Source organism: Trichosurus vulpecula, chromosome 1, assembly GCF_011100635.1.
Source record: "Trichosurus vulpecula isolate mTriVul1 chromosome 1, mTriVul1.pri, whole genome shotgun sequence".
Classification (NCBI taxonomy): domain Eukaryota; kingdom Metazoa; phylum Chordata; class Mammalia; order Diprotodontia; family Phalangeridae; genus Trichosurus; species Trichosurus vulpecula.
The window spans coordinates 169,412,929-169,436,708 of NC_050573.1; positions in this window are offsets into that span (position 1 = coordinate 169,412,929).

Consider the following 23,780-nt stretch of genomic DNA (forward strand, 5'->3'; position numbering starts at 1 on the left):
AAGCTTAATCTATATTATTGACCTTTTCTATATCATTTTCTTAAAACTAGACAATTAATAAAATAACAATTCAAACCCTGATTTGTAGCTATTTGCCCATTTCTGGGCTCACACACTAAAATTTTAACAATGGCTCTGGGCAGGAGCTGGCTCTAGTACACTACTGTATCAGGGAAAGCAAGACATACAGGGGAGAGGTAGCATTGGGTAGTGGATGGAGAGCTGACATTGTAATCAGGAACATCTAGCTTCAAGCCCCACTTCTGATCCATACTGGCTGTGTAACTGTGGGTAAGTCCTAAACCCTCAGAACCCCAGCAACTCTCTTAAGATCTTAAAGCGTTCACAAGGTGCTGGTTTCTATTAGTAGAAGAAGTTTTTCACCTGCAGCTCCCTCCACCAATGGTCATAGATCTGTTTAAAAAAAAACTATGTACAGAAAAAGTATGACAATTTAGAATATGATGCCCTGCCCAAAAAGAGGTACAAAGAAAATGCTATGAGCTCAGATCATGCGAATGAATAGAGTATTTATATTCCAACTAATGGTTCCAACAGGGATTAAAACAGTTGCTTCTCTTTGGGCATCCACTACAAATCCATGATAGACAACCCCAGCTGGGAACTGCCTGCTGCTGCCATTGCTTAACAATCCTTCTGCTCTACCTCTATCTCATTCCCCAAAGAAATTGTGCTAAACCTTTTTTGTTTTTCTTCTCACCACCAACCATAATCTCATCCTCACACTTACAGCAGGTGATCTCTCTGCTCTTACTTAACTGAGAAGATTAAGGCCATCCCTCTAGTGAATTTTCAAATACTCTTTCTTCTTCCTCTTCTAAGATCTTTCTCTCCTGCATCTTCAATCTCACCATCACTAGTGACTGATTCCTAGATTCTTAAAGGAATTCTCCTACAATCCCAAATTTTTAAAAGTGCATTCTAGTCCATCTAGTCCACCTAGTTATATGGAATACCATTCTCTTTCCTTTATTCACTGCTAAACTTCTTAGGAAAAAAACTGTCTCTCCTCTCTCAATGTTTCTACTTTTTCACTACTCATTCTCTTCCCAACATGGTATTTATGATCATGACATTACAGAAATGATTCTTTTTAAGGTCACCGTGATCCCTTCATTACCAATGCCAGTGGCCCTTTTCAGTCTTCATCCTCCTTAACATCTTACAGTTTTTGGCACTGTTCACCAACCTGGTCAACTAGATATACTTTCTTCCCTCGGCTTGAGAGATATTACCATCTCCTTGTTCCCTTGCCTCTCTATCTCCTTCACTGACTCCTCATGCACTTAGGTGACTGGTTCTGTTCTCTTTCTACACTCTGACTCTTGGCACTCACATGGCTTCAGCTACTATCTTTCTACAGATGACTCCCAAATTTTTATCTCCAGTCATGACCTCTTTTCTGAGCTCCAGACATGTGTCTCTGACTGCCTATGGGACATTGCCATCTGGCTATCCCTTCAGCCCTTCGAATAAAACATTTTCCAAACTGAAATCTAATAAAATGAAACCTAATATTGTAAAGTATTATATTTGCTCTCAAAAATAAACTTCACTGGTATAAGACAGGTTAAATATGGCTAGAAAGAACTTTGTATGAAACAGATAGAGAATTTTACAGACTGTAAATTCAATATGAGTTGGCCACCAAAAAAACAAACAAACCTTACCGTGATCTTGGTCTTCATTAAGAGGGGCAAGGTGTCCAGGACTAGAAAAGGAACAGTTCCTTTTTTACCCACAGAATCACAGCATTTGAGAGTTATGAGGGACCTCAGCAGCTATGTAATCCAACCTATACATGAAAGGAATCCCCATTACAAAACACTTGACAGGTGATTGTACAGCCTCTGCTTAAAGACCTCCAGATAGGGAGAACCCATCACTCTGGAGGTGGGTCATTCCACTCTTGAATAGTTTTAATCATTAAGAAGTTTTTTCCTAACATCTAGACTAGATTTACCTCTTTGTGCCTTCTACCCATTGCTTCTGAGCCAAGTCTAATCTCTCTTCCAAATGATAGCCCATCAAACACTTGAAGACGGCTGGCATATCTAGTCTCAACATGGCCTATTCCTTCAACCCATCTTCATATGACATGGACTCAAGGCCTTTCATCATTCTGATTGCCCTCCTCAAGACATATCCAGCTTATCAAAGTCCTTTTTAAACTAAAGAACCCACAATTGAATACCATACTCCAGATGAGGTCTGATGAAAGCAGAGCACAGTGAAACTGTTACCTCCTCCTCTCAGACCCTCTTACTCCTCATCAGATCACATCTGGAGCATTGTGAAAGAAAAGAAAAGAGGGTGGGAGATAATGTTAAGGAGTTTTGAGATGAAGAGAATGAGAGAAGAGGTAGCTCAAATCAAAGTGGCCCTCAATAATCTAGTTCTACTCTATCTTTTTATCTTTATTTTGTATTTCTTTCCATCATGAATTCTACACTACTTCCAAACTGGACTATGCTCAAGCCCTTGTGGCTTTGCACAAACTGTTCCCTATGCCTGGAATTCCCCCTTTTCCTTGCTTTGTCTGTTGGCTTCCTACACAAACTTTAAAATCTAACTCAAATGCCAGAGAGCTTTCTCAGAAGGTAATAAATTTCCCTCTCAAATCTCACATGACATTTCATTTTTTAACACTTTAATGAACTTAAAATAACCTCTGTTGGGATCTTATCTGTACTGGACTTTAAGCTACTTCAGGAAAGGGAGACTGTGTTCTCTAAACTTTGCTTCTTCCCCATCATCCACCACAGCTCTACATACAGACATTTTATAAATGTTGTATTTTACATTGGTACATCAAACATTCCTACAATGTTGCTTACTGCACTAATTTGTTTGGCAGACACTGCACAGACTTTCTGGAATAGCCATTGCAGATTCTACCCCATCTAACTTTTCACAAAATCCAAATGTATTGGGCGATGGGTTCCAAAGTAGTGACGCTTGGCTGACTTTGATTTCCTGTTGTCCCAGGTCCTTATCTTCACAGACTCAAATCTTTATTTTAGAATCTGATGATTTGTAAGGACTCTGCAGATGGAAAAAAAATATAACTGTGGAGTTAATGGATCATAGATTGAGACTTAGGGAGTTGGTAATCTCAAGATACCTAATGGCCTTGGGAGGTTAGAAACAATACTTACTAAAAAGCAGTTTCAATGGCCAAATAATAACACACATGGATCCTTGAGGACTTAAAAATCCTAGTTATTTCTATTTCCCCACAGAGGGGCTGACTAGAGCCAGAAAGTGATATGAACTATTGAGCTCAGACAATTGCAGTGGCAAAGCCAGGACCAGCTGCAAAGCTACTAGCCAAGGTATTTTCTATTCTCAACTATTATGTTATAGATCTAGTCTAGCCCAGAAGAAATAATAAACCTGGGTTAATGACTGATAAATCAAAATCCTAATTATAGACAGATAGGAAAGAGGTTTAAAAAATTTCCATTGTAGAATGTTTTCTGGTTATTTCACATAACCATCATGTTGGAACTGGAAGGAAGCTTAGTAAAGATCATCTAGGTCAATTGTATCTTCTTTCCCATCCCCATTTTAATAAGGAAACCAAGGTTGAGAAAGATTAAGTGACTTGTCCAAGATTACAGAATAAGTTGTCAAGAAACAATTAAGACACAAGCAGAATGTTTTGCTTGCAAGCCAAGTCTTCCTTCAAGAAATTTAGTCATCTGGAGTTTGTTCTTTAGTCATTTCAGATGTGTCCAACTCTCCACAACCCCATTTGGGTTTTCTTGGCAAAGATACTGGAGTTGTTTGCCATTTCCTCCTCAAACTCATTTTACAAATAAGGAAACTGAGGCAAACAGGGTTAAATGACTTGCCCATGGTCACACAGCTAGGCCAAATTTGAACCCATGAAGATGAGTCTTCCTGACTCTTGGCCTAGCACTTTATCCACTGCACCACCCAACTGCCCTTGTCATATAAGGATAAGACAAAATCTAATTTGTTCTTTCTGGTACTATTTATTGCAAAAAAGATTCTCGGGGCAATGACAGAGGGGGGAATTCTTTAAGCAACATTTTAAAATTGTATTATTTTCTCTAATTCATTCCGTTATTTCTCTATTACTAATCTATATGAATTTTCCTTTCCACACTTTGGGGTTTGTTTACATCACATTTCCCTGAATCCTATTCTTCTGGTCTCACCTAACAATAACCTTCCTTCTTGGCTTTCACATAGCCACTTTGTTTTGCACCTCTAATACATTTATCAAGTAAGATTGTGCATTTATAGTTTATCCGTGCTTGTGTCTTATTCAACTACAGGATTGTAAAGTCAATAAGGCCAGAGATTATGACCTGTGTAATCTTTGTACCTCTTGCTAGGACCTAGCACTGGCAGTATATTCATAGAAGGTGATCATTTGAATGAATGAATGAAAGAGTTGGAACACAGATTTCAACTGTCCAAGCTCCTCCCCCTCTTTCTCTTCTTTCACTTTTCTTCTTTCTACCCCTTCATAAGAATTTTTCTTACTTTCCCCCCTAAAGACCTCAATTCCTAATTAATCACAGAATCCTAGAATGAAAATATTAAACCCTCTTGTTGGCAGGTATAGGGGTCAGTTGCTTTTTCTATGCCCATGAAAAAAATAACTTCACTGTGCCACAGTTTCTTCTTCTGTAAAATGGGAATAATGTGTAGTAGAAGTAGTAGTAGTAGAAGTAGTAGTGGTGGTAGTAGTAGTAATAAATAGTAGTAATAGTAATGGATAACATTTACATAGCACTTATTATGTACCAGGCTATATACTATACTAAATGCTTTATAAATATCTCATTTGATCCTCACAATTCAGGGAAATAGATATTATCATTATCCTTCTTAGACATTAAGGAAATTGAAGCAAACAGAGGTTAAGTGATTTGTCTAGGGTCACGCAGCTAGTAACTCTCTGAGGCCAAGTTTGAACTCACATCTTCCCAACAGTTACATTAATCACCTTATGGGGGCAGCTAGGTGATGGTCTGGAATCAGGAAGACCTGAGTTCAAATCCAGCCTCAGACACTTACTAGTTGTGTGATCCTGGGCAAGTCACTTGACCTCTGTTTATCTTAATCTATTGGAAAAAGAAATGGCAAACCACTCCAGTATCTTTGCCAAGAAAACTTCAATGGACAGCATGGTCCACAGTCAGACATGACTGAATTGACTGAACAACAAAATCACCTCAGGAGAGCCAGCATATTATAGTGGATCAAGGTCTGATGCAGAAGGACCCAAATTGAAGTTCTCTCTGTGACCTTGCCCCTGGGTTTGGAGTCAGAGGACCTGGGTTCCAATTCTGCCCCAGTCAGCTACTGTCAACTTCCATTTCCTCATCAGTAAATGAGAAAGCTGGATAGAGTAGTCACTGAGTTCCCTTTGGACTCTAAACCTGATACTATGATTCTCCAGCTTCACCGTTCAGTGCCCCAGGCAGCTCTCTCTAAGTCCCTACCTTAGAGGTGAGCTGTCCCTTGGCATCAGGGTGGTGAGGTTGTGCGCAGCAGAAATTACAGGTTTGGACCAAAAGAAAATAAACCAGGCAACCACACTGCGTTACTGGGGAGATCAAACAAGATTGCGTCTGTCAAAGGGCTGCGTGGAATTCTTTGCTGCTGGAAGCTCTTACCTCCTTAAGAGCACCTGCCTTAGGTGTAAAGGAAGGTAAAGGGTTAAACAGACTAACACTCTCGTATCCTCCAAAGCCCACCCCCTCTGAAAAACAAAGCCACGTGGAGAATCCGAACTCAAATTCATCTCACATTCTTTAAATACCACTAACTTCCAGCAGCAACATTTTTATAGGCTTATAAAAAGTCAATCCTTTGGAAACCTCAGTCTGCCAGAGCAATGCCTTTCTTCTCTTTTCCTAGTGAGCTGGGAACAACAGCACACAAAGCAAAACCTGCGGGACTGTAATTTTCACTGGAGCCATTGGGGGCAAGGGCGGGCTTACCCACGCTTGGCTTTGACTCACTCTTTGGCTGTGGAGCTGGGAGGTCTCGGCGGCTATTACCGCAGCCCTAGCGAAAAGCGCCCAAGCTTTATGGTGGAGGGGAATAGAGAGCAAAAGACACACGCTCCATCGCTCTGAGAGTTGCGGGCAGATTCCTCCCAAAGGACGGGCAGTGAAGAGTTTATTAGCTGAAGCAGATTGGCAAATACCATTTTCTAAGGGGAGGAGGCGTGGCTGCCGGTGTGAAAGCACCTTCACAGCTTTGTTCATCATTATAAGCCACAGCTGCAAGGAAGCTAGCCACTCTATGATTCTCTTCTTAACCACCGCTCTCCTCTGATTACCTCCCCCTCCCCTTTATCTCACTTCTTCCTTTCCCCTCATTTCTCTGATTTTGATTGTTTTCTCTGTTTTATGTATATTTCATTCAAAATACTCAAAGAAACCTACATTTATAAAATTAGGGGACCATCGCTAACATTCCACCAGAATGCCTGGCCCCCTACTCCACATCCAAGAACCTGAAACTCCTCCCACCCACTGATCTAGGGTCAAGTTTGGGAAATAGCAATAAACATGGATCTGGGGGTTGGGAGATAAAGAAGCACAAAGGATGATGCAATAGAATGAAGGCCATACATCAGCTCCCATGCCTGTCCCTGTTACTTTTCTACTCACCCCCAAATTCCCAGGGATCAGTGATTGACAGCAAGCATAAACTTATGCAAGGCAGAGTAGAAGGCAGCTTTCTTAACCCAGCTTTAAGGGGTAGGATATGACCACCCCGACTCCCTACCTCCATTGCTAGATATTTTATCAAAGAAGAATTCAGCAAGAGTTTTTGTTTTTAATAGATTTTTATTGATATCTTTTGTTTTTACATTGTATAGATTTCCTCCCTATTCTTCCCCCACCCCTTCCCAGGGAATCGTACTTTATAAAATAGATTCCAAAAAAAAAAAAGGAATAAAGAAAAAGAGGACAAATTCAGCAAAACTGATCAATAGATATTTATTAAGTGCCTACTGTGTGCCAGGCACTGTGCTAAGCATTGAACAATGCATTAAAAAAAAAAATCTACCGTTATATACAATGTTCCACAACTGTGAAACCTTCCTTCTCCCCGCCTCCCCCACCTCATCCTGCGGAGGAGTGGAGGGAGGTGTCCTTTACATGTTTTATGTGCTAAACTTGTCCTTTGTAATTTTGCAACATTCATTTTAGATTGAGTTATTGTGGTTTCCATTTCCATTATCATAGTCATGCATATCTTTCTCTTGGCCCTGCTTACTTCACTTTGCATCAGTTCACTTAAGTCCATGCTTCTGTGTATTCATCAAATTCAACATTTTTACACCATAGTAGTATTCCATTGCACTCATGTACCACAATTGGTTTAGCCATTCTCTAATCAATGAGCATTTTCTTTGTTTCAAATTCTTTGCTACAATAAAAGTGTTGCTATCAATATTTTGGTATATACAGAGCCTTTCTTTTTTTTTATCAATTATCTCCTTGTAGGGGTGGGGAACCTGTGTCCTTGAGGCCACATGTGGCCCTCTAGGTCCTAAGTGTGACCCTTTGAATCCAAACTTCACAGAACAAATCCCCTTAATGAAAGAATTTGTTCTGTAAAACTAGGACTCAGTCAAAAAGCTGCACCCAAGGACCTAGAAGACCACACATGTGACCTCAAGGCTGCCAGGGTATATACCTAGCTGCGAAGTCTCTGGGTCAAAGAGTATGGATATTTTAGATACTTTGCTTGCCCGATTCCAAATTTCTTTTTTCCAGGAATGTTTTACTAATTCACAACTTCACTGACAATGCATTAGCGTGCTGGTCTTTCCACTATCCTTCCAACATTTACTATTCCTATCTTTTGGTATCTTTTCCAATTTGCTGGATATGTGATCAAACCTCAGCATTATTTTGGTTGGCATTTCACTTATTATTAATGATTTGGAGCATTGTTTTATATGGTTATTAATAGTTTGTGATTCTTCTTTTGAGAAGAAAATATCTATTTGTTGATGTCCTTTGACCACTTATCCATTAGGGATATGACCTTTGGTCTTATATGTTTTTGTTAGTTGGCAGTATATATCTTAAACACAAAATTCTCATCCAAAAAATTGGATGCAAAATTTTTTTCCTAGTCAACTGCTTCCCTTATTATTCAAGATGCAATAATTATGTTTGCACAAAAGATTTTCAACTTCAAGTAATCAAAATATTTATTTTACCTTTTGTAATTGCTTCCATCCATTTTTTGGTTGTGAATTCATATGTTACTCATAACTGTGAAAGACATATGGTATAATTCTTTTTCTGGTATGATAAATGACAAATACTAAAGAATACTCATGCCATGCATCCGTTTTGAATTTATTTGGAAAATCATGTAAAATATTGGTCCAACTACACATGTATAACCTATAATAAATTGCTTGCCTTCCCAAGGGGGAGGGGAATAGGGAGGAAGGCACAGAATTTGGAACCCAAAATTTGAAAAAAAAAAAGTTGAAATTGTTTTTACATGTAATTTGGGAAAAATGAAATATTAAATTAAAAATTAAGTTAAATTAAAAATTTAAAAATATATATTGGTCTAAGCCTAATTTTTGTCAGACTGCTTTATAGTTTTTCTAGTAGATCTTATGAAATATGGAGTTCTTCCTTAACTAATATATATTTTGAGATTTATTGAGTTACTGAGTTCTATTATTTCTGATTCTCCCTTTGTTACCTTGATCCTCATGCCCTGTTGTCACTTCTGGGATCGTTCTCTCTTTCTATCTCCCTCTACTTATCTTTTCCTCTTTTCTTCTCCTCTTTTCCTCTCCCTCTGCTTTTCTTTCTCTCTTCCTCTCCCTTTCCTCTCACTCTTTCCCACTCTATTTCAGATGGCTCTCAGATCTACATATAATTAGCCTCAATCTCTCACCAAGCTTCAGCCTTTGGAACACTCAGACTGGATGTTGCATTGGCATCTTAAACTTAACATGGCTAAGACTGAACTCATTATATTTTCCCCAAAACTTCCTTTCCCAGGTTCATAATTTTGGCAAGATCTTATACTCCTTGCTCTCCCTTACTCTACATATATAACTGGTGGCCAGATCTTGCCTTTTCTACTTTCATCTCTTGCCTCTGACCCCTTCTCTCCATTCACATAGCTACTCCCTTAGTTCAGACCCTTATCACCTACCACCATCCTAGATTTTAATAACCTCCTGATGGAGGCAGAAGACGCAAGTCTCTAATCATCTCTTTCCATCCTATACACTGCTACTAAAGTAATTTTCCTTTAGCATATGGCTGACCAAATAAGTCCCCTATTCAACAAATTCCGATGCATTCCTATTGCCTGTAGTCTAGAATATAATAAAACCTTCTCTACTTAGTTTTTTAAAGTTACTTTTCCAGATTCATTGAACATCTCTCCTCCCCTCTAATGTCATCCTACCCACCACATACAGTGAGATAGCCAAGCTATTATTAATTTTACATTTGTGGCATATGTATATATATATATATATGTATAGATATACATGTACTTGTCTCCTTCATTAGAATATGAGCTTGTTTCATTCTTTGTACTCGTATACACGTGCCTGGCATATTCTAAGTGCTTGATAAATATTTGTTGATTGATTGAATAGCTTTCAAGGACTTTTCACACTTAGCCTAAAATCTTTGATTAATTGATTCAGCAGAGGTGTTCTCACATAGTTAGCAGAACATAGCATCTTATTAGTTGCTTCAAGTGCTATGGGGGTGATTGAGTATTTGATGACTGTTGATCCCCATCCTTATAATCCTTTTGCCTTTTCACAGCCAAATTTCTAGTAATTTATACTCGGTATCTCCTCATCCTCCCTCACCAACCATTCCACTCCTCAATCCATTCTAATATGGCTTCTTTCCCTATCACTGAACTGAAATTACCCTCTCCAGGGGAACCAATGACCTTTTAATGAATAAGTATGATGACCTTTTCTCAGTACTTCTCCTGCCTGATGTCTCTGTAGTTTTTGATGTTGTTAAACATCTCTCCTCCAAGATATTCCTTCATTTCGTGGCATGCTGATCTCCTCCTAGTTCTCCTCTTACCTATGTGACTGTTCCTACTTAGTGTCTTTTACTCAGCCATCATCCATCTCCCAATCACTAAATGTGGAAGTCCCAAAAGGATCTCTATTAGATCTCTTCTCTCTTCCCAAACTTTTTCAGTGATCTCATCTGCTTCCATGTAAGCTTCTTGAAGTCAGGGATTATTTCATTTTTTTTCTACTTGTATCGCCTGTCTCTAGCACACTGTTGTATACCTTATAGACATACAACAGACGTTTAGTATCTTAAAAATTAATTCAACTGAATTAATACAGAAAGGGAAAGAATAAGAGGAGAAACACAAGACTGCTATTCTTGTGGGTGAACCATGGGATGGCATTTGGCAGGCACTAAAAAGGGACAATAGCCTCAATCAGACATCAAGAATGCAGATTCAGTAAAAATCAGGTCAAAAACAGTCACTGACATGCAATGGCATTAGGACTGTTCCCAGGACAATGGGGACCTTGCCAGTTGGAGTTTGGACTAAGCATGTACAGGGCTGTGTTAATGCATGCAAATGGTATTTTAATAAGGGTAAACACCAAAAGGGGCAGAAAATCCTGGAGAGACTAATCTAATTCTAGAATCAACCCACAGAGAGAAAGTCTTCAATTCAAATAGATCCATTGTTTCTCCAATGTGATCTAGGAAGACAGTGTCAATCAACAAAAATGCATTCATTAAGTACCTGCTATATGCCAGGGACTGTGCATCCTGAAGATACAAATATAAAAATGAAATAGTCCCTGCCCTCAAGAAGCTTATATTCTATTGGGAGAAATAACATGTATACATAAGTATATATAGTTCAACATGTTCAAAATTAAACTCTATTTCCCCCTGCCCAAATCTTCACCTCTTCCAAATTTCCTTATTTCTGTTGATGGCACCACCATCCCACTAGTCTCCCAAGTTCATAACCTCAGAATTTTTCTTGACTATTCACTTTCCCTCACTTCACATATACCATTATTTGCCAAATATTGCCCTTATTACCTCACTGATATCTATTCTATTTGACCACCTCTCTCTTCTCAAACAGCTACTCTTAGTTCAGGCCCTCATCCACTCTTGCCTAAATTATTGCAATGGCCTCCTAACTGGTTGCCCTGACTCAAGTCTCTTACCATTTCAGGCCGTGCTACAAACTGTTGCCAAAATAAGTTTCCTTGAGTGAAGATCTGATCAAGTCACTGCCCTATTCAATCAACTCCAGTGGTTCCCTATTGCCTCTAGAATAGGACATAAACTACTCTGTTTAGCTTTGAAAGCCCTTTTACAATTTGGTCCCAACTTATATTTCCAGCCTCACTGAACTGTGCTTTTCCTCCCTCACTCCATGATCTATCCAAACTGGCCTTCTCTCTATTCTTCAGACAGAAAAATCCATCTTTCATTTCTATACCCTTAAATTGGCTGTCCTTCATGTATGAAATATATGATGTCATCACCTTCATCTCATTGAATTCTTCTCTTTTTCAAATAGGCAATTTAAGCACCCCCTTTTACATGAAGCCTTTCCTAATCATCCCAAATGCTAGTACCTTCCCTCTCAAACAACCTTGTATTTATATATTTTGTGTTTATTCTCTGTCTCTGTCTTTCTCTCTCTCTGTCTCTCTCTGTGTCTCTCCTCACTCTTTCTCTTTGTATATATACATATATATGTATGTATACACTCACACGCATACATACACATTACCTTTTCTATTAGAATATTATCTCCTTGACACTGGAAACTTTCATTTTTTGCATTTGTATTTCCAGTGCCCAGTACAGTGCCTGGCACAAAGTAGGAGCTTAATAAATGCTTGTTGATTGATTTATAGACCATCAAGGAGATAGAAACCGGATCAGTGATTTCATTGGAATAGGGAATTCTCAGGTGAGGAAACTCTTTCTACCAATACAGGCTGGCATCTCCACTGCTAATTACAATCTTAGTTGCCTAGAGCACTGAGGTTAAATGACTTGCTTAGAGTCACATGGGTAATATATGTCAGAGGTAGGATTTAAATCTAGGTTTTCCTGACTTCAAGGCTGCTCTTTAAAGCTCACAAATTTATCTTGTATGCAAAATATGTACAAAGTAAAAAAGAAAAGTCATGATGGGTAGGGTTTGCATCTTAGTGGGAAAGGTAGAATCAAGAAAAGTCTCAGAAGTCTATCCGGCATTTTCCCAGAGGCCTTCTAAGTATCAGTCAATTTTTGCCTTTTTCCTCTTGGGAAAACTTGGCAAGAGATCTCCAATGGAGTGACCAAGGGACCTCTGCTTCAACCTATTCTATTTAACTTTTTTTTTAAAAAAAAAATCAGTGACTTGGATAAAACCATAGCATAATTTTAAAATATGGCATGATAATCAAATTTGTAGATGACCCAAAGCTGGGATGATGTAGCTATCACTCCGGTTGACAAAATTGGAATCCAAAAGGATCTTGATAGTCTAGAACACTGGGCTGTATCTAAAAAGATGAAATCCTTTAAGAATACATGTAAATGACTAATGTGGTATTATACTTTGCATGATTAAATGTGTATAACCTATATCAAATTACTTACTGTGAGGGAGGAAGAGAGAACATTTGGAACTCAAAATTTTTTTAAATGAAAGATAAAAATTGTCTTTATGTATAACTAGGGGAAAATAAAATATTATTTAAGCTAGGGAGCAGGGCAAATTACATGTAAAGTTTGAGAATGTCCAAAGGAGGTCAACCAGAATGGTGAAGTGCCTTGAGTTTCTGATATATGAAGATAAGATGAAGGAATTTAGCATGCCTAGCCTGTAGAAGAAAAGACTCAAGGAGATTTGATAGAGCTATCTTCAAGTAATTGAAGGAATTATTTGGCCCTAGAGGGCTCCAGATAGGTAAAAGAGGCAAATTTACCCTAGAAATCAGGAAATTAGATAATTCAAATTGTCCAAATGGAGGCCTTCAAGCAGAGATGGAATGACTACTTGTTAGGTTACAGGTCAGGATTCCTTTTGTGCCTGAATTGGACTAGAAGACAATTGAAGTACCCCCGAACTCTCAAATTCTGTTATTCCGTGTTTCTCTGACATTTGGAATTAGGTAGGAATTAGCTGGGTTTTGCCTTCTTGTTAACCCTAAGATCGTCTCATTAGCACAGCCTACATTTAATTGGTTTCCAATTTTGGCCATTTCTACCTTTATAACTGCTTCTCTGCTTATACCACTGCCACCCCAGTGTATTACCTTTCACCAGGACCTTTCTAACAGGATCCATTCATTCCTATGTCTCTGGGCTCTCAGGTCCCCAATTGATCCTTCAAACAATTGCCAAAACAGCCTTCCTATTGCACAAGTTTGGCAATTTTGCTTTCCTGCCCCAAAATTTTTAGTGGTACACCATTGATTATCAGGTAAAATACAAACTCTGTATTTTGACTTGATTCCATACCCCTTTATGCATTTGACAGCCCAACCAAACTGGACTACTAGCTATTCTCTTGTCTTGTCCCATCCTCTCCTCTCCACCCCTAACTTCCTTGACTTTGCACAGGAAAAAAAATGGTTCATTTCCAGTCATCACCTTCTCTTTCTCTAAAACACAGCTCAGGTACCTCACCCCCCCCCCCCCGCCCCATGAAATTTCTCTTGATTCCTCCTAGATGAAAGTTATCTTTCTTCCTCGAATTTCTGATAACAGTTTTGAGACCCCTTGCTTTTATCACATTCTGACTTATTCGCATACATGACTTTTTCCATATTTGTGCCCTCAGGGCTTTGCACATAGTAGACACTTAATAACTATTTTATTGAATTAAATTATGCTTCACAAGTCAATTCTGTTACCTTGGGCAGGTGACTTCATTTATCTGAATCTTGATTTCATCATCGAAAAATCAGTATGGTCCCTTAGATGCCCTTCTCGTCAAAACCTATGATCCTAATAATCTCTTTTTCTTCTCAAACCCCTTTTCCTGTTCTCTCTTCCTGTCTCTTTATTTAACTCCTGATCTTATTCTTCTTTTCTCAATAATCATCATCTTGCTATAAACCCTTATCCTGTTTGTTATTTCTACAATATTTATTGAGAGAATTTTCTGGTTGGTTATAACTTGCTGTCCCTGCTCTGGCCACAGCCACCAAATCACCAGTTTTACTCACACACTCCTTACCTGAACCCAGCTCCCTCACTCCCACTGATATCTAACACCCCTAACTTTATCAGTACACAGTGTAGGATATAGGATTCACCTGACTGATCCCTGAATGCTGCACTGGCACATTTTAAATCATGTCACATGATTAAAGCACATCTTAAATCATGTCTCTTAACTGTTTACCTAGTGTTTGGCTCTCTGTGGTTATAATAAACAAAAAAAATTATCACATTGAAATGGTCGACAAATGCTGGGGACGTTTGAGTTCATGATTTGATCATCTCACTTTTAGAGTATCACTTGTTGTTGAAAAAGAACATAAAAAGACTGCAGAATTCAGGGATAGAGTTCTCTTTTGCCCCAATGTGGGCAAGTAGTTTTTCTGATTTATAAAAATGCTTCATTCCGTTGTCATCCTGGCAAATGAGACACGGAATGACTTTTATCCCCTCTGATACTCCTTTCCTAATGTGAGTCATTTCCTTAAAAGATGCTTTTTGTAAGAATCATTCATGAAAAAATACAATGTTTTTCAAATGCCCTTTAATAAACATCCATTTTGATTAAAAAAAAAAAAGGAAAGGAGAAAACCAAATTACTAGTGTCAAAAATGAAAGGGGTGAATTCACCACCAATGAAAAGGAAATTGTTAGGATCTATTTTGCCCAATTATATGCCAATAAATTTTATGATCTAAATGAAATGGATGAATATCTACAAAAGCATAAATTACCCAGATTAATACAAATCCTGCCAAAGAGCATATTTACTTCAAGTGTGGAAAAATGTGAAGGAAATGTACCATTGACAGGTGTCCCTTCAAGAAATTCTTCTCAGCTTTTGTTCACCTTTAAGGTGGCTAAAGCATGAGGTAAACCATAGTCATCTAAAAATTTACAGTAAACTAAATAAAATTTTGAAATGCAGAAGTTCAGTTGGGACCTCTTCAGAGTTAGCTTCCAATTCTGTATGATACTGGAGAAGCACAGAATAGATCAGTGAAATCCATAGATAATACCAAACCTTAGGTAGTTTATTCCAAAGAAATAGTAAATAGGAAAATTTAAAGACATCTCCACTCCAGATGTTCATATGGACCATTTTTACCCAATCTGTGATAGAGCATTCCAAGCTCTTATTGGTCTGATTAGCCATAGTCAAACACACTATACTTTGACCCCAACATAATGATGTCTTCTTGGTCCTCTTCAAGAACAAAGAATAACAATGAACCAAACATTTTATTCCATTTGACATTTTAGCAAGGCTGAAAACTTTGCTATCTGTATTCGCTTTCAATTTAATTCAACAAAATTTGAAATCTATCGTGTGTAGTAGTAAGACAATAAAAAACTTGGGTGCAACAATGGCCCCTATCCTTGTGAAACTTACAATTTAACAAGAAAATATAGAAAACAACTATAATTTAAGTAATAACACAAGGTCCTAATAATCCAAGAATAATTAGTACTGGTAGAAGGCCACATAGAAAGAATTCACTTGAAATGGGAACAAATATTTCATAGTAATTCTTAAAATGAATAAAGAACAAATCATATTGATTGGCTCTTTTGGCATAATTTTCAGACAAAATTATATGACAGCATAATACAACACTTCCCTTCACTTTTGACTTTCCAAGCATTGTCATAAAAGTCATTGCTGAAAAAATATTTGATGGTGTTATCATTTTTCCCAAGGGCATCTCTTAAACCTTTGATATTTAAATCAGTCTTTCTTAAAGGTACAGCTATCAGAGGAGACAGATTGACAGATGTGAAAATTATGGGTGGAAGTAGATTCTTTTGTTAAACTAAGAGAGATTTTTAATGGGGACCAATTTTATAGGTGGTCCATCCTTTAGTTCATTAGTGAAGATGCTCATGTGAGTTTAACTTGTACATGCTATAAAACGTTGTAGGGAGGCAGCCTGGCTTAGTGGGGAGAGAAAAAGTCTAAGAGACAAGAAGCCCTGAGTTCAAGTCCTACCTCTGGGATATACTAGTAAGTCCCTGAACTTTTCAGTTCAGACCGCTCTCAAAAATGATCAGCTGCAGAATAGTTGTAATCCTCGTTGATGGAGCTTCCTCACTGATGATTCTCTGCCTCAAAGAAATCATAAGTCTGAACCCAAATGAAATTCAGCAAGCCCATAACTTCTGGGATTTAGGCTAAAAAATATTCAGTTAAGAAAGATTACTTCTACATTATCTGTGCATTAGACTTCTTTGCAGTACAGACAGCTCTTACTTTACATAAATTTGCATTACAACTTTACATAAAGAATTCTGAAAGAAATGTGCATGTTAACTTTACTGTACAGTATTGTTCTCTCTCTCTCTCTCTCTCTCTCTCTCTCTCTCTCTCTCTCTCTCTCTCTCTCTCTCTCTCTCTGTCCTAATGCTCCTTGGCTTGACACTCTGAAAGTCACCTCACCACACCCCCACCTGCAAAAAAAAGAAAGACCCCCAAAAAACCCTCCAAGTAAATTCAGAATGGATAGGGGGATCCCTAGAGGGGGGAATGGAGGACTGCCACCTCTATTGCAGCCACTGGAGTGGGGGCTTGGCTTAAGACCACAGGCACCAAGAAAGGAGACCTTTACCTCACTCTGCACATCCACCTACATGTCTGTCTTTCCTCTGTCCTAGGTAAGATATCCTGTGTCTGTCCCTGGTCTGGTCAATTCTTCCTCTTGGTTTCAGCCAGGGCCCCACATGACTGGCCCCAGCCCTGGTCTTCCTCGCCACCACGTGACCTTGAACAGTACACTAGCCCCCTCCCTCCAACGGCCTTCCTCCTTACATCAGTAGGCAAATTTGACCAAATGTATTATGTGAAAAATGACTTTACATAGAGGTCTGCAGAAAGATCCACTTATGTAAAGCAAGAACTGTCTATCCTCTGACTCATTCCTGGAATGTATGCAAGGAAATTTCTCTTAGAAATAATTTTATAGTTCTCAATATTCAAAACAAAAAGGATATATTCTCAACCTTAGATGTCATTTTCAGCAGGACTACCATTTCTCTTAGGCTGATGACCCAAGAGTTAAGCCTTTGCCCCTTTATAACCTGATTCTAGAATAGAACTATGTCTAGTACCCTATTCAGAGACTATTTCAGTTCATGCATTCTACAATCACAGTCTAAATCAAAAAGCTGATGGGAATGAAACTTGGCAAATAGCTTTCTTTTCCCAATGTGGTTTGGTAATTTAAGTTGAGACAAGTTGGTAAATATGAAAGCAAGGACCCAACTTATAAGTACTTCAGATGCCTGGGTTTATGAGCCTTTTGAACAAAGATGGCAAGGAGAGAAACAGATAGGAAGAGATCAGGTAATACCATTGCTGAATTATACCTACCAACTTGGGATTAATTTTCTTTTCTCCAAAAACCTCCAAATAGCTCAAAAGAAATCAAAGAGAGTTTATTGACTTAAAGAACCATGTCCAATATGGTCCCAAAACAATTTTCCTAGGCAAACCAGAATATTGAGGCAATTCTTCAGGCAAAACAAAATAAACAAAATACCTTGCTTTGACCTGGATCTCCTGGGTAACTCAGGCAAAAGTGATTTTTACCCTATTACAATGTTTATTACGCTACAGAACCAGTATTACCTGTTTTACTTTTCTCTGTTTCCACCAAAATTACCTAAGGAAAGCCAGCTCAAGTACTTCTTCAAGCCAAGTTGTTATTTCCATGTTTGCCAACCTGTTATAGCCTGTCTTAGTTGCATTGGAGAAAGAAAACCACCAGAGGTGAAATGCTCCCTCAGTCCCAAAGTAGGATTTCTCTTTTTGTCTTCAACCCTTCAAATGCTTCCAAGGACCCACACCATTGCTGTGTAGGGTCACTCTTTCTATAGCCTCAAAAGACAGCCCCCTTTCACTTTAGTTGATCAAGTTTATGAGTTTCTTTGGCCAAAAGCATCTTGTATTTGTTGTCCAGTTCTTCAGTGATGAGACCTTTGATATTTCGTTATACTGGCCTATGGATGGCAGACACTCTGCTCATGCCAGAGCCTGCACAACAAGCCTTGATTGTATTTTGAGTTGGAAGGGGCTATCATAAACATCTAGTCCTGCCCCTTTCTTTGGAATGTGCTAGATCTCCTACACCACTTGATACAATCTTCAAGAAGTTACTGCATCAGAGTAAGACTTTAGTGCAAATCAAGCCTGGAAAAAGTCAGATGGTTTCTTCAGGTCTCTATTTGGCCTTAACTGTGGAAAGCTGGTGCTTGGGGGTAATTGCCTGTAGGCCTACGCATAAGCATACATGTCTCCACTCAAAAACATGAAGAAATTTTCTTGACTGACATGATTTAGGACCTACCCTGGACCAAAGATAAGCTCAGGCTAAAAGCTCCCATTTATTCCATGCCACTGTCTTTGGGAATGATTGATACTGAAGAAAATGGATGAGAAGGAAACAGAGGGTTATCATAGGGATATAGTCATTCTATCAACCCCAGTTCATCAAGCATACCAAGTGCACCATACCCAACCAAAGTGCAGAGGATCCAGCTGCTAAACTCTCTTTAACCAAATATCAATCTGGTAAGTCTGAAGCACAGTGAAATGGTAAGCCAACTCCAACTTCAGTTTTGGAGTCATAATCTTCATAGAAATTATAGGTGGGGGAATGAGAAGACGGAATCAAGAGGGAGATGGAAGAACAGGGGATTCCTCAAAGTCTAGAGGTAAAAAAAGTACAATGGATCCCTCAAACAATAAGTGTTTTTGAAATACCTTTGCTAGGCAGTGGGGAATAGAAAGTTGACCTCAGAGTACAAAAGACATAAGATCAATCCTAACCTCTAATATATACTGGTAATGTGATCCCGGACAAATTACTTTACCACCGAGAGCTCCAAGCACCTTTCTAGGACTAGAAATTACAGAAAAGTTGTTGATGCATATTGAAAAAGGGGATTTCTAGGGGCAGCTAGGTGGCACAGTGAGTAGAGCACCAGCCCTGGAGTCAGGAGGACCTGAGTTCAAATCTGGCCTTAGACACTTGACACACTTACTAGCTGTGTGACCTTGGGCAAGTCACTTAACCCCAATTTCCCTACTCCCTCCCCCCCAAAAAAAACAGAAAAAGGGAATTTCTGCTTTGGGAGTTCTGTATACCAGTAAAATCACAGGTAAAAAAAAGAGGCACAATAGTGAAATTATTTTTTTTGCTTTGATTTTTTGATATCTCCAGATTTCTACAACATATTCATTTTTAAATCTATCCCTCTCTCCCTATCCCGTTAACTTTTTTCTTGTAACGAAGATTGAAAAAGAAAAACCAGTTGATCAAAACCAACATGTCTACAGTGTCTGACAGTATATGGTGCATTCCATACCCACAGTAATCCCCTCTCCCAGCTTTTGCACAGGAGAAGGGAGGGAGGAAGGCATTTTTTCAAATCTTCTCTAGAACCAAATTTTCTCACTATAATAGCACAGTGTTTCAACTTACTGGTTTTTTTTATTTTAGTCATCATTTATTTTGTTTTTCTGGTTTTGCTTATTTCATTCTGTACCAGTTCATTCAATAAAACTGGATTTTTAGTAAGTATACCAGCATTTTTATATTTGATTGAGTGGTGTTGTTCAAAGTTTTTATTTAGGGAAGCTCCACATGTATTACATTCCACAATAGTCAACAAGTGTTTATTAAGTGCTTACTATGTGCCAAGCACAGTGGTAAACACTAGGAATAAAAAATACAAAGAGAAAACAGTTCTTGCCCTCAAGAAGCTTACATTCTAATGGGAGAAAACAATACACAAAAGGAAAATGAAGAGTAGGAGGGTGAGGGGAAATCAGGGCACTTGTTACTCTGGGTATGATAAAGAAGTCCAGAATGCAGCCTGGTGAGAAATTAAGACATAGTTGGACTAGGATGTTTGCTCGCCTTAAATTAGATAGCTCTGGGAGTTGCTATCCAATCAGAGGGAGAAGGTACTTCCAAAGTGTGAATTCCAGGGCTGGCACTACTGATCTTGGAGGATGAAGAGGTTTCTTAGAAGAGTGTGGCCTGGTGAAAAATAAAGACATGTCTGGCTAGGACATCTTCCTTAAACTGAGGTTCTGGGAGGAACCATCCAATCAGATGGAGAGGCTACAGGGGTGGAAGGTATTTCTGAGGTATGAGTTCTAGAGTTCGAGTAAGTTTCCAGGAAGAAGGGGAATCTGGGGATATCTAGAGACATCTAGAATAAGGCTGGTGAAAAGTGAGTGAAAGTTACAATGATGCTGTCATTCCTGGAAATCTTTCTGGACCTCCTGGAATTATCTTTAGAATCATTTTTACAAACAACACAAGAAATCCATCTCACTATTTTGGAACCAGTCTTTGGTTTTTTTTTAACCCAAAAATATTTGACTGTCTTCAAAAAGGAGGAATGTATATTAACTAATAAATAATACCTTTTGTCCCTCCTATTTTGTTTCTGCCCCTACCAACCTCCTCCACCCCTTCCCCAAATTGCTTACATACACTTGTAATAATCTTCCCCATTAAGATTTAATGAAGATGAAGGATAGAAGGGGCAACAGTTTTTTCAAATGTGTAAGAAACATTTCACAGCAGGGAAAGGGTCTCAGGCTTTAATAACACAATCGTATATACAGGTATGCCTTGAAGATATTGTGGTTTGCTTCCAGACCACCACAATATAGCAAGTCAGATGAATTTTTTTTTGTTTCCCAGCCCGTATAAAAGTTAAGTTTGCACTACACTGTAGTGTAGTAAGTGTGCAATAGTATTATGTCTATGAAAAATGACATATACACTGTAATAAAAATATTTTATTGCTAAAAGTGCCAACTATCATCTGAGTCTTCAGTGAATGGTAAACTTGTTGCTGATGGAGGGTCTTGCCTCGATGTTGATGGCTGCTGACTGATCAGGATGGTGATGATTGCTGAAGGTTGGGGTGACTGTGACAGTTTCTTAAAATAAGACAACAATGAAATTTGCCATATCAATGGACTCTTCCTTTCATGAAAGATTTCTTTGTAGCATGTGACACTGTTTGATAGCATTTTACCCAAAGGAGAACTTATCTCAAAATCGGTCTTAGAAGTGGTCTCAAATCCTGCTGTTACTTTATCAACTAAATTTATGTAATATTCTTCAATATTGTAGTGTCTCAGGGGTAGGGAGGCTTAAGGAAAGGAAGAGAAATGGGGAACAGCTAGTTGGTAGAGCAGTCAGAACACACACAACATTTATTGATTAAGTTCCACTATCTTATATGGGCACAATTCTTGGCACTCTGAAACAATTACAATAGCAATATCAAAGATCACTGATCACAGATCACCATAATAGTTATAATAATAACAGAAAAAGTTTGAAAAATTGCAAGAATTACCAAAATATGACAGATACAATGTGAGCATATAGTGTTAAAAAACAGCACCAATAGATTTGCTGGACACAGGGCGCCACAAACCTTCAATTTATATATTAAAAAATGCAGTATTTGCAAAGAGCAATAAAGTGTAATAAAACAAAGGATGCCTGTAAAGAGGCCAGAAAGAAAATTAACTTGCCCCTAGGGCACAGACTATATTCACATCTTTGTCCCTACCCGCTTATCTGCATAACACCCCAAAAGGAGTCCAGAAAGTGTAACTGGCTGAATCAGAACTAATCACCATAAGCAAAAGTGGAGAGAACTTGCTCTGAACCAGAACTGGCTCTCAGGCTCCGAGAGAGTCAAAGAGAAGAAGCTCATGCCAATCCTAAACTACCCAGAGACAGCCCAGTCTGGCAGCAGCCCAGTGGCCAAGCAATCTGCCTGGCCAAGCCCAGCATCAGCTATATTCAGTGGCTGAGCAACCTGCCAAGTCCAGCCCAGCAGCAGCCAAGCCTAGTAAGGAGCCAACTCAGCAGCTGACTGACCTGACTAAACCAGCCCAGCAGCGAGACACCATATTCTACAAGAACCAAGTCCATCAGAGCAGTGGGATGACTCATCTGTCACCTATGCCATGCCCCGCTGAAATGCATGAGGGTCCTTCAGAGAAAGGAAGGACACCAAGGCCTTCCACTACAAAGCTGTGGCTTCCCTTGGGTACATCTGTTCCTTCTGTCTGTATCTCAGTACCTCTTTACTTTGAGTTTGTGCCTATTCTTTCCCCCACATGAAAGAATCCTCCAAATCACTAATTGTAAGAGAAATGCAAATCAAAACAACCATAAGGTTTTACCTTACACCCCACAGATTGGCAAAAATGACAAAAATTGGTGATAGTCAACATTGGAGGGGTTGTAGGATGATAGGAACACTAATGTGTTATTGGTGGAGCTGTGAATTAATATAACCATTTTGGAAAGCAATTTGGAATTATGTAAATAAAGTAACTAAAATGTCTACACCTTTTGACTCAGAGATTTCACTAATGGACCTATACTCTGAGGAATTCATTGATAAAGAGAAAGCCTCTGTATATACCAAAATATTTATAGCAACATGCTTTACGCTAGTGAAAAAGAAAAAAACGAAGTAGATGCTTGTCACTTGGGAATAGCTAAACAAATTGTGGTACTTATTTGTAATGGAATATTGCTGTGCTATAAGAAATGACAAATGTGGAAAATATAGAAATATACATGAACTGATTCAGAATGAAATAATATAAGCAAAGTCAAAAATATATATACACAATGACTACAACAATGTAAGTGGAAAGAGCAACCACAGACAACAAAATCAAAAGTAAATGTACAGAAGAAGCATGATTTGAAAGAAGAGATATGAGCAGATGTTCCCAACCTACCCCTCCATGGAGGTGGGAAGTCCACAGGTATTGTATGTTGCACATATTTTCAGATTTTTTCAATGTATTGATTATGCTGGGTTTTTTCTTTTTTTCTTCTTTTTAAAAAGTACTGTTTGTCATATAGGACGGCTCTCTGGGAGGGGAAAGGGAGATGGAAGAATACTGGGGAAAACTATGATGATGTAAAAGACAAAAGACACTAATAAAAACTTATCTTAAAAAATTGGAGGATCTTCAAGGTAAAAAAAAATAATTTGAAGAGATTAAAAAAAAGTAATCCTGTCTTTTGTCAGAAGGCTGTAAATAGAATATGATAAAGCAGGGAAAGAGGAAGGGAAGAAAAAGGACAACTTGTCATTTGGAGTTGAGTATTAGCTCTGAAGTTCTCATAGAGGATGGAGCTGTAATCCCTGAAGAGGAAACAGGAGTTGATGTGCCCAAGAATGATGATGTGGCTTCACAAGTGCCCTCCAGAAAGAGTAAGGGTCAGAAAAAGAAGAGATGACCAGTGGTATTTGGCGACTCCCTGTCCAAGGTACTAAGACATGTATTTATCAACTGGACATTAGCAATAGAGAGTTCTGTTTTCTTCCTGGGATATTTTCTTGATCTTCTAGTCTAGAAACTATCAAAAAAAAAAAAAAAAAGGAAATAAGGTTGATCTGGCACGGCTCATTCCTGATGAAACTATGTTGACTCTTTGTTATCACCCCTTCTTTTTCTAGATG